A 12,430-nucleotide genomic window follows, 5' to 3' on the forward strand; every position below is an offset into this window, starting at 1 on the left:
CCTTCTTCTCTCCACATTTCAGAGCATTCTTATGTTTGTTTTATATAATTACCTAGGTGTACAATTTTTACCTAAACTTGATCGGAGGAACAGGAAAAAGTGCATCTACTCCATCTTATTGAAAATACTGACTTTTAACACTATTTTGAGAATCAAAGACTGCATGAATAATTTCCTCATACATATAAAAAGAAGATATGAGTTTCTATACACTTATATCCCTTAACATAACTTATATCTTAACTATTAGCAACTGTTTTCTGATTATCTGATTTATGTTCCATTTCTGTAATATATAAAAAGACATATTAAATGTCCTTAAATATTGATTACATAGTTTTGTTTTCACAAACAAATAGAAGATTCCTCTTAAACACATACAAATGATGTTAACAATTCTAAAATATTTTATCTATTTTCCAACATTTAAATGGATCATATACAATAATAATGTTCAGAAAATCATTTGGGGGCAATTTTCAAAGTAAGCATTTTCAGTAAACATATTATTGTAATTTTGATAATATATTGGTAAAAATTACAGCACTATTATTATTTTTTTCTTTTCATAATGGATGACTTTAATATCTGCTTTGAAATTTTCAAGTTTACTTCAACTAGGCTGTATACTTTATAACTTTAGGAACTTTAGTTCTATTCTTTATTCTGTTAGATCATTTGTATTTTTATAAGCTATCAAAAATCTTTGTGGAAAATGAGGATTATTTTAGGTTTGATTTTTATGTGACGTAGTTCAAGTAAACACTGAAAAAAGGATTAAAAGTGAGATATGGAAAGGAAAAAAAAATCAACCAAGGATACGTTGTTATTCATGTTTGTACTTTGGGGAACTGGGACCAAATCAATGGATCTTTGTAGGCTGTGTAATACCTGTTCTGAGTTGTCCCATCTCCACGAGAGGGAAACTGGATATATTTATTCATTGATCCCCATTTGTTATTGGTTGTGAATTGAATGTGGGGTATTAAGTCCCTGGCATCTCTTATGAAGGGAATTTGAAATACTGCAGAAGAAAACCATCACTGTGTAAGAGAATGGAAAGTACTTAAATTACGTATGCAGGCCCGTGAATATGTGCCACTCTGGAGCGAGTGGAAATAAAACATTTTAAAAAATCAAATGAATAAACAGCTATATAAATATCCCCCCATGTGTTAGAGCAGTCAGAACTCCTTCATTAGAAGTCTTCTACCTTTGCTTACAGAAACTCCAACTCAGGACAAACAAAGAGGGCTCAATTTTTGGTTCAGGTAGATTACTGTTTAGGTTTCTCAGTTTCAACAAAATGACGTCCACCCCACTACATATCAGTCATGTCTAAAAAGCGTGACTGCTTTAAAGAAAAACAGAATTTCAGGATTGGAAGAAATATATATTCCAGTTATTTTCTTAGGTAACAACATGCAAAATAGTTAGTTTTATTCTCCATTTAAACAAATACTTTAAAAAAAACATTAAAATTTAGTCCATTGATTAGAGATTATAATAGTTAAACACTGCCTGCTCCCATTGATCAGCTAAATTTTATGTTATGCATATAAAAGAGATGAATATGAAAGGGCTTACATCACTCATAAAATTCCTTTGATACTTTTATCACCCACATTTTGGGTGTTCGGCCCTTTAATGACATACACAAGCACCGCAATCACATATTCACCATATGATTACAACTTCATTCAACCATTACCTTGGACTTTCCCCACTTGTATTTAACATGTTCTCATCCAGACTCGATCTCTGGACAACTTCGAACTCAAGTGTCTTCTCTAGAAATTTCTGCCTTACAGTCTCTGGATTCATTCCCCATTGTGGGGATGCCCCTAACACTTGGTTTTTGCTTTTCCAAAATGACTTTTTAAATTTAATCACTTTAGCTTTCTCCCAGCTCTTTTTCATCAGAGTGCTATCCATAAATTTCCACACTGTGGGTTTTTTCCCTCAGAATTACGGGTATTTTTTTATACATCTGGGAGTTAAAGTGTATGGGAAACAAACGATACTTCCCATATAGATTTAAGCAACTTGCAGATACAATATTCTCCTTAAGGATTTAAATGATCTATTTGATCTTCTCCAGAAAAGGCAGTAAGAATGTGTTTTGTATTCCTGTTTTATAATTATATAAACAAGCATTATAATGCAGGATAATATGTTTTTCTTTTCATTCATATATTCAAAATTCAGGGTACCTATCTAATAGTTAAGGGCATGAAATGGCACCTTCAATTTCTTTTTTTCAGTAATTCTTACCTCTTTGAAACTATGACTAGAATTAAAATTTAAAAATATTTTTCTTTTTATCAATATGCACATATACAAACATGTACACCCCCATGCATACTTCTGCACACCTTTAAAAAATGCCCTTTCACGACAACAAAATTGGCCTATGCACTTTATCTGCTCACATAAAGTAGAGTTTAATACACTCTGGCATTGCTGTTTAGGTTACTGCCTACATATTTTGCCCTTTATTCTCTTTCACTTTTACCCAGAGGAGTCTATCAAGAGACCATGTACAGAAATATCAAATAAAATATATCATAAAAAAGGAACTCTGAGAACTTAGTGACCTGAAAAAATGTTACTTATAAAACTAATGACCTAAGAATGCCTTTAAATCGGAAAGCATCTAGTACAGCAAAGAGACCTTCAAAATAGACTTGTAAGCAGTGATCCAGATAGAAGATTAAATAGCACAATGTATTTAAAAGCATAAGGTAAAATAGGAAAAGTTGGAATTTTTCATTCCACACAAGCATTTCACTCTGCCACTAAGAAATTCTTCTTTCCTTCCTTCCTTCTTTCCTTCCTTCCTTCCTTCCTTCCTTCCTTCCTTCCTTCCTTTCCTTATTTCCTTCTATCCCCCGCCCTTCGTTTTTATTTCTTTCTTTCTACCCCCCTTTCATATTTTAGTTTCCTGTTTTGGTATCCATTTAGTGTATATTTTTCCTATATTCAAAGAAATTGTAACAAGATATTTATATTGCAAGTCCAATATTAATTCACATGCCATCACACTATACTAGGTAGGATTTTCATGGGCCTATTACTAGCACAGTTAATCTAAAGAATAAATGTAAATTATCTCCAGATGCTTCTACACATCCAGTTCTTTACAGAATTTTTGTTTATATCTTAAAAATTACTAATAACAAATTTCTAAAGTGATCATTAGTATACTTATTTGTTCATAATATGTCTGGCTATGAGGATATATTAAATATTCATGTTGGCCATAGTGAATAAAACCATTGATTTTCCATTCTCTAATCAATAAAATATTGACAGGCTTTATAGCCAAGTGGCAAAACCAAAATGAGACATCCACAACAATTAGCTAAAGATAAATCAATAGATGAAGTTCTCATTAATATTCAAAATGACAGTTTAATTTTGACAGGAGAAAATACAGTTGTTGCATCCTTTTTCATTTATAATAGTGGGGCAGAGGTCAAATATGCATAATGAATTTGAATTTGAAATTTCTTTACATCAAAAAAAACCCTTGAAGCTCAGAAATTCATTTTTAAACAGATATATTATCCCCAGTGTATATTTCAGTAGACTTCATTAGAAATTATAGATGAGCAGTTATAATCGTGAAAGGGACTATAGGCCAGTTTATACACTTCTCAATAAACCCATAGTATCGTACAAAGTACACTTTCTGTTTACATAATCAGCTGATTATTTTTCTTTCTACTTTCTGCTATAATTAAATAAACACAAAATGTTGCCTATTATTCAATTTGTGCTTCTCAATCTTCCTAAGGATCCACATAAAGTCCCAAATTTTAACCTAATTATATATAAATATGTTTCAGATTTGATTTCTAATTCAGGATCACTAGAAGAAGCAAAAACATATATTTATTCCATTTCTGATTTTTTATTGTCATTTACTAGGTCTAAAGAAATGTTTTTAGGCTTGGTAATGTTATTCCTCCAACACATTTTTGTACATTTTTATTCATTTTCGTAATCTGGTATCATTTAATAGGAAACTATTTCATATTGATTGGGAAAGCAACTGGTTAACACAGAAAAAAATTCACCCATAATTCCATGTCCCTTAGTAAATCATTTTTGATATTTTGCATAAGGATACATATCATAATTAACATACACTCTGCTTTTGAGCTTGCTTTCTAAACTTGTTTTCTCCAGTCACAAAATTGTATTCTCTATCTTGACTTTGAACAGTTTTGTTAATGTTTATTTATTTATTTTGAGGGGGGGGAGAGAGAGAGACAGAGAGAGAGAGAACACGTGCACGAGTTGGGTAGAGGCAGAGGACAGAGAGAATCCCAAGCAGGTTCTGCACTGACAGCAGAGGGCTCTGCACTATGTAGAGTTCAATCCCACTAACGGTGAGATCATGACCTGAGCCAAAATCAAGAGCTGGACACTTAACTGACTAAGCCGCCCAGGTGCCCCTTGACTTTGAACAGTTGTACAGAATGCCATTTATCTACGCAATGTCATATTTGAGGAAACTTTATTTTGTGTTGTTGCAAATCATATTGTGATGAATATCCTTAAAAATAATTTGTATTTTTCTATTTTTTATAATTATAAATTTCTACATGATGATTTTCTGTTTTAAAGGGCATATGGTGGGGCACCTGGGTGACTCAATCAGTTAAGCAATTCACTCTTGATTTTGACTCAGGTCACCTAGCCCTGCATAGGGATCCAGGATGACAGTGTGGAGCCTGCTTGGGATTCTCTCTCTGCTCCCTCACCCCACCCCTGCTCTCACACATGTGCACTACTTCACTCTCTCTCTCTTAAAATAAACAAATAAACATTTTTTTTAAGAAAAAATAAGGGGCATTTGTTATTTTTAGAGTTTTTCATTCCCATCTCTCTCTTGGTTTCCAGATGCTTGTACCACAGCAGTGTCACATCACTTGCCTGCCTCCTTAAACTGGCAAATAGATGGATAAATAGCTCTAAAATCCTTCCATTTTAGTAGGTGGATTATAATATTTTAATATTTAATTTTATATTTTCACTACAAGTGAGTTTAAATGTTTTTATTATTAGACATTAATCATTTTTTCTTGTGTAAATGAATTATATTTTTACCAAATTATTTTTTTCAGGAGGTTCTCCCTCATTGGTTTCATCAATTTACATCAATTTGTTGAATTTATTTATTGTTTCGCTTAGTTGAAGCTAATAATATAAATAATGCATCCTCCATACGTAATATACCAAATATACTTTATATGTTTCCCTTAACAAATTCTGGCTAAAAATTCTTCCAATCACTTGTTTATTACAAATGGAGATGTAGAAACTACAACCAGATTAGTGATGCTTTATATTGTGCATAAAGGTCAACCACAGAAAACTTTCTAGGGGTAAGGGGTTACTGCCTCACCATGAATTTCCAAAAAGGCAGGTGGGTGGGATATATATCTAGCAGTTTTTTGGCTATTCAGGGTCTTTCATGGTTCCATACAAATTTTAGGATTTTTTTTCTAGCTCTGTGAAAATGCTGGTGGTGTTTTAAAAGGGATTGCATTAAGTGTGCATTAAGGGATTGCATTAAGTGCTTTGGGTAGTATAAACATTTTAACAATATTTTTTCTTCCAATCCAGGAGCATGGAATGGTTTTTTTTTGTTTGTTTGTTTTTTGTTTTTTTTTTTTTTTTTTCATTTCTTTGTGTCATCCTCAATTTCATTCAAAAGTGTCTTATAGTTTTTAGAGTATAGATCTTTTACCCTTTTGGTTATGTTTATACCGAAGTGTCTTATTGTTTTTGGTGCAATTGTAAATAAGATCAATTCCTTGATTTCTCTTTCTTCTGACTCATTAGTGTATAGAAATGCAACAGATGTCTATATTGATTTTGTTTCCTATGACTTTACTGAATTTGTGTACCAGTTCTAGCAATTTTTTGGTGATGTCTTTCAGGTTTTCTACTTAGAGTGTTATGTTGTCTGCAAATAGTGAGTTTGACCTCTTCCTTGCAAATTTGGATGCCTTTTATTTCTTTTTCTTATCTGATTACTGAGGCTAAGACTTCCAGTACTATGTTAAATAAAACTGGTGACAGTGGACATCCCTGTCTTGTTCCTGACCATAGAGGAAAACCCCTCAGTTTTTCTCCCACTGAGGATGATATTAGCTCTGGGTATTTCATATATGGTCTTTATGATATTGACTTATGTTCCCTGTATCCTATGTTGTTGAGGGTTTTTATCAAGAGTGGATGCTGTACTTTGTCAAATGCTTTTTCTTCATCTATTGAGAGGATCATATGTCCCTTATCTTTTCTTTTACTATTATAGTGTATCACATTGATTTGTGAAAATTGAACTGCCCTTGCAACCCAGAAATAAATCTTATTTGGTTGTGGTGAGTAATTCCCTTAATGTACTGTGGGATTCAATTTGCTAGTATTTTGTTGAGAATTTTTGCATCTATGTTCATTAGGGATACCGGCATGTTATTCTTTTTTAGTGGGGTCTTTGTCTGTTTTTGCAATCAAGGTAATGCTAGCCTCAAAGAATGAGTTTGAAAGTTTTCTTTCCATTTCTGTATTTCGGATCAGTTTGAGGAGAATAGGTATCAACTCTTCTTTAAGTGTTTGTAAAATTCCCCAGGGAAGCCATGTGGCCCTGTACTTTTGTTGGGAGATTTTTGGTTACTGACTCCATTTGTTTGCTGGTTATTGGTCCATTTAAGTTTTTTACTTCTTGTTTCAGTTTTGGTAGTTTATATGTTTCCAGGAATTTATCCATTTCTTTCCATTGCCCAATATTTTGGCATTATTCTCATTGTTTTCATTTCTGTGATGTTGAGTATTATCTCTCTCTCGTTCATGGTTTTATTCATTTGGGTTCTTTCTTTCTTTCTTTCTTTCTTTCTTTCTTTCTTTCTTTCTTTCTTTCTTTCTTTCTAGGGGTTAGGGGGTTATCAATTTTATCAATTTTTTCAAAGAATCTTTTCCTGATTTCATTGATCTATTCTAATTTTTTGGTTTGTTTTTATATCATTTATTTCTGCTCTAATGTTTATTATCCACCCTCTTCTGCTGGCTGTAGGCTCCATTTGTTGTTCTTTTTCTGGGTCCTTTATTGTAAGGCCATGTTGTGTATGAGATTTTTTTTGCTTTCTAATGTAGGCATGTATTGCTATCTATTTCCCTCTTATGACCACTTTTGCTGCATTCCAAAGGTTTTGGACCATCATGTTGTCATTTTTATTTGCTTCCATGTATTTTTTTTCTTCTTTAATTTTCTGGTTGACCCATTCATTCTTTAGTAAAATGTTCATTAACTTCCATGTATTTATGGTTGTTCCAAATATTTTCTTGTGGTTGACCTCAAGTTTCATAGTGTTGTGGTCTGAAAATATGCATGATATGATCTCAGTCTTTTGTACTTGTTGTGGCCTGACTTGTGACCCAGTAGGTGATCTATTCCAGAGAATTTTCCACATCCATTCAAAAAGAATGAATATTCTGCAGTCTTAGGATGGAATGATCTGAACATATCTGTTAAGTCCATCTGGCCCAGTGTGTAATTCAAAACCATTGTTTTCTTTTTGATTTTCTGCTAACATGATCTTTCCATTGATGTCCCCTACTGTTATTCTATTATCATCAAAGAGTGTGTTTATGTTTTTTATTAACTATCTTATACATTTGGGTGCTTTCACATTGGGGGCACCCAATATTTATAATTGTTCTATTTGTTGAATAGACCACTTAATTGCGATATAGTGCCCTTCTTTATGTCTTGTTATAATCTGTGGTTTAAAGTCTATTTTGTCTGATATAAGTATTGCTACCCTGGCTTTTTTTTGATGTCCATTAGCATGATAATGGTTGAAAGTCTCTTATAGGCAACATATAGTTCTTGTTTTTAAATCAATTCTGACACACGAAGTCTTTTGATTAGAACATTTAGTCCATTTACACTCAGAGTCATTATTGATAGACACAAATTTGGTGCCATTTTATTATGTGTTTTGTCATATCTGGAGATTTTTTCTGTTCTTTTCTTTGTTGCTTTTGGTTTTTCTTCCACACTTAAAGGGTCCCCTTTAATCTTTCTTGCATGGGTGATTTAGTGGACATGAACTCCTTTTATTTTTGGAGAAATTCTTTATCTCTCCCTCTATTCCGAATGACAGCTTTGCTTGATAGAGTATTCTTGGCTGCATATTTTTCCCATTCAGGAGGTTGAATATATCATGCCACTCCCTTCTGGCCTGCCAACTTTCTATAGAGACATCTGCTGCTAACCTTCTTTATTTTCCCTTGAAAGTTAGAGACTTCTTTTGCCTTGATGCTTTTAGGATTTTTTTCTTTATATTTTGCGAATTTAGCTACAATAAATCTTGGTGTTGGCCTGCTTTAATTGATTTTTTGGGGAGTTCTCTGTGCCTCCCAGATTTAGATGTCTGTTTCTTTCCCCAGATTAGGTAAGTTTTCAGCTAGAATTTCCTCAAATAAACCTTCTGCATCCTTTCCTCTCTCTTCTTCTGGGACTCCTAAGATATGAATGTTATTATGTTTCATGGAGTCACTGAGTTCCATAAATCTACTTTTGTGTTGTAAGATTTTTTCCCTCTTTTGTGTAGCTTCATTATTTTCCATAATTCTATGTTCTATACCAGTTATTCATTTCTCTGTCTCTTCCATCATTGCAGTCATTACATTCAGTTGTTTTTCATTCTCCCTTATTGCATTTTTCATTTGGGTCTGATTGGCTTAAAGCTCTTTTATCTCTGTGGTATGGGACTCCCTGGTGTCTTCTATGCTTTTCTCATGCCCAGCTAGTAAGAATCCTCATGATTATTTTTGTTTTTTGTTTTTAATTAAAAAAAATCAGGAATAGAATTTAGTAATTCATCACTTACATATAAGACCCAGTGTTCATCCCAACCAGTGCCCTCCTGAATGCCCTTCACCTTTTTAGTCCTTCCCCACAACCAATACCCCATTATCAACCCTCAGTTTGTTCTCTGTATTTAGGAGTCTCTTATGGTTTGTCTGTTTTTATATTATTTTTGCTTTCCTTCTCTTATGCTCATCTGTTTTTTATCTTAAATTCCATATATGACTGAAATCATATATTTGTCTTTCTCTGACTTATTTCGCTTAACATATTACACTCTAGTTCCATCCATGTTGCTGTAAATGGCAAGATTTCATTCTTTTTCATTGCTGAGTAATATACCATTGAATACATATACCAATCTTCTTTATCCATTCATCCATCGATGGACATTTGGGCTCTTTCCATACTTTGGCTATTGTTGATAGTGCTGCTATAAACATGGGGGTGCATGTATCCCTTCGAATCAGCATTTTTGTGTCCTTTGGATAAATTCCTAGTAGTGCTGTTGCTGGATCATAGGGTAGTTCTATTTTTAATTTTTTGAGGAACCTCCATTCTGTTTTCCAGAGTAGCTGCACCAGTTTGCATTCCCAACAGCAGTGCAAAAGGGTTCCTCCTTTCTCCACATCCTCGCCAACATCTGTTGTTGCCTAAGTTGTTAATTTTAGCCATTCTGACAGGTGTAAGGTGGCATCTCATTGTGGTTTTATTTGCATTTCCCTGATGATGAGTGATGTTGAGCATTTTTTTCATATGTCTGTTAGCCATCTGGATGTCTTCTTTGGAAAAATGTCTATTCATGTCTTTTGCCCATTTCTTCACTGTACTATTTGTGTTTTGGGTACTGAGTTTGATAAGTTCTTTATAGATTTTGGATACTACAGATTTTGGATACCCTTTATCTGATATGTTGTTTGCAAATATCTTCTCCCATTCAACCAGTTGTTTTTTGATTTTGCAGATTATTTGCTTTGCTATGCAGAAGCTTATCTTGATGAGTTCCCAAAAGTTCATTTTTGCTTTTGTTTCCCTTGCCTTAAGAGACATGTCAAGTAAGAAATTTCTGCGGCTAAGGTCAAATAGGTTGCTGCCTATTTTCCCCTCTAGGATTTTGAGCTTCCTTTCTTATGTTTAGGTCTTTCATCCATTTTGAGTTTACTTTTGTGTATGGCTTAAGAAAGTGGTCCAGATTAATTCTTCTGCATGTTGCCATACAGTTTTCCCAACATCATTTGTTGAAGAGATTGTCTTTTTTCCATTGGATATTCTTTCTTGATTTGTCAAAGATTAATTAGGCATATGTTTGTGGGTCCATTTCTGGGTTCTCTATTCTATTCCATTAATCTATGTGTCTGTTTTTGTGCCAGTACCATACTGTCTTGATGATTATAGCTTTGTAATACAGCTTTAAGTCCAGAATTCTGAGGTCTCCAGCTTTGGTTTTCTTTTTTCAGGATTGCTTTGGCTATTTGGGGTCTTTTCTGATTCCATACAAATTTAGGTTTGTTTGTTTCAGGTCTGTAAAGAATGCTGGTGGTATTTTGATAGGGATTACATTGAATAAGTAGATTGTTTTGGGTTGTGTTGACATTTTAACAATTTTTGTTCTTCCAATCCATGAATATGGAATGTTTTTATATTTTTTTGGTGTTGTCTTCAATTTTTTCATAAGCTTTCTATAGTTTTCAGTGTATAGATTTTTCAAATCTTTGGTTGGGTTTATTCCTAGATATTTTGTGTTTTTTGGTGCAATTGTGAATGGGATCAATTCCTTGATTTCTTTCTGCTGATTCATTTTTGGTGTATAGAAATGCAACTGATTTCTGTGTATTGATTTTATATCCTGTGACTTTGCTGAATTCATGTATCAGTTCTAGCAGTTTTTTGGTGGAGTCTTTTGGGTTTTCCGCATAAAGTATCATGTTGTCTGAGTGAAAGCTGACTTCCTCCTTGCCAGTTTGGATGCCTTTTATTTCTTTGTGTTGTCTGATTGCTGAGTCTAGGACTTCCAACACTATGTTGAATATCAGTGGTGAGATTAGTATCCTTAAAATTGTTGCTCTAATTTCTGGGTCAAGCATATTACTTATATATGTTTTGATTAGATCCCTGGTTCTGACCTTTTCTTGTTCTTTCTTTTGGGATAAATTCTTTCATCTTGGCATTTTGTCTAGGTCTTTATCTTCTTCTGTGTGTTAGAAAAGCCTGTTAGGTTTCCTGCTCCTCAGAATAATGGCTTTATGAAGAAGAAGAGGTCACATACCGTTCAGGGCTGGACACTTCAGGAAGTGTCTCTGGTGTATGCTGCATGCACTCTAGTGCTCTGTATGGTTGCTCTATCCCTCAGGTCAGTCCTCTACGGAGTTTGGGGAGTGTTGGGAACTCAGCCAGGGTGTAGGAAATTTTAACTAGGTGTGCTCTGGTCTGCTTGTTAAAAGAGATCTGATGTTATTTCCACTAGAGCTGAAGCCTTGCAGAATTCTATGGTCAGTAGATGTGTTGTGTGTGTGTGTGTGTGTGTGTGTGTGTGTGTGTGTGTGTGGTGGGCGGTTGTGCTGGTCTTCCAGGGGAGAGGCCTGCTGTGCTGGTTTGCAGGCACACTTGCCTGAGAAAAGCACCCCTACCAGAGTGCAGAGGGCAGGGCTTGGTGTCAGTGGTTTAGGCTGCCAGTGTTGGCACTGTGTTGCTTGCTGAAGTTTGTTTACACTGAGGAGTTGGGGAGAGAAATGGTGCCAGCCTGCTCTCTCCTCCCCAGAGGGTAGTTTGTGCCTGCTGCTGTCCAGGGAGCCTTCCTGGAAGAGTGAACAATCTCCCTTCATGTGTGCCAGGAGTCTCACAGATTGCTGCCTTCACCCTGTCTGTGTTCAGGCCATCTGCCTGTCTTGCAGTGAATTGCACCTGGGGATCTATCCAAGGCAGGCCAGGTGTGGTGGGGACCTGTGCGTGGGGGAGGGTTTTACTGCCTTGGCACTGATGCAGGTTTGTTCCAGAAGGGCAGTAGCACCAAAGCACAGGAGCATAGAGTCTGGAGTAAAGTGCAGCAAAGAGCCAGTGTCCAGGTTAGTCGCCCTCAGCGAGTGTCTGTGTGCCTATGCTGAGGAGCAGAGGAGGGAAATGGCACCTGCCAGCTATTCTTGTCCCCAGAGAGGAAATGCCACCTCTCCCATATGTACTCCTAGAAGGGGGAAATGTGTCCTAGGGGACCCTCAGACCACATCATCTGCCTGGCCTGTCTGCTCACCTTCTCCACAGGAGGACTGTAGTGCCCATCAGGTTCCACATCTGCCTTGCCGTGAACCTCCAAAACTCCAGTTTTTGAGCCCGGCTGGCTGTAAAAATCAGAAAAATCAGCCTCTCTAGTTTTCCCCATTAATGGCTTTGGGGAAGTATTTTCCTTGTGTGATCCCCTGTGTAGTTTTCTCGTTTCCTCTCTGTCTCTCTCTCTCTCTGTGAACAGGGCTCCCTCTCCTCCTCATCCCCTGTGATCTGTTTCTCCAATTAAATTTTTTTTAAGTTTATTTAGTTATTTCCAGAGAGAGA

This window comes from Panthera pardus, unplaced genomic scaffold, assembly GCF_024362965.1.
Source record: "Panthera pardus isolate Hobbes unplaced genomic scaffold, ASM2436296v1 HiC_scaffold_17, whole genome shotgun sequence".
NCBI lineage: Eukaryota > Metazoa > Chordata > Mammalia > Carnivora > Felidae > Panthera > Panthera pardus.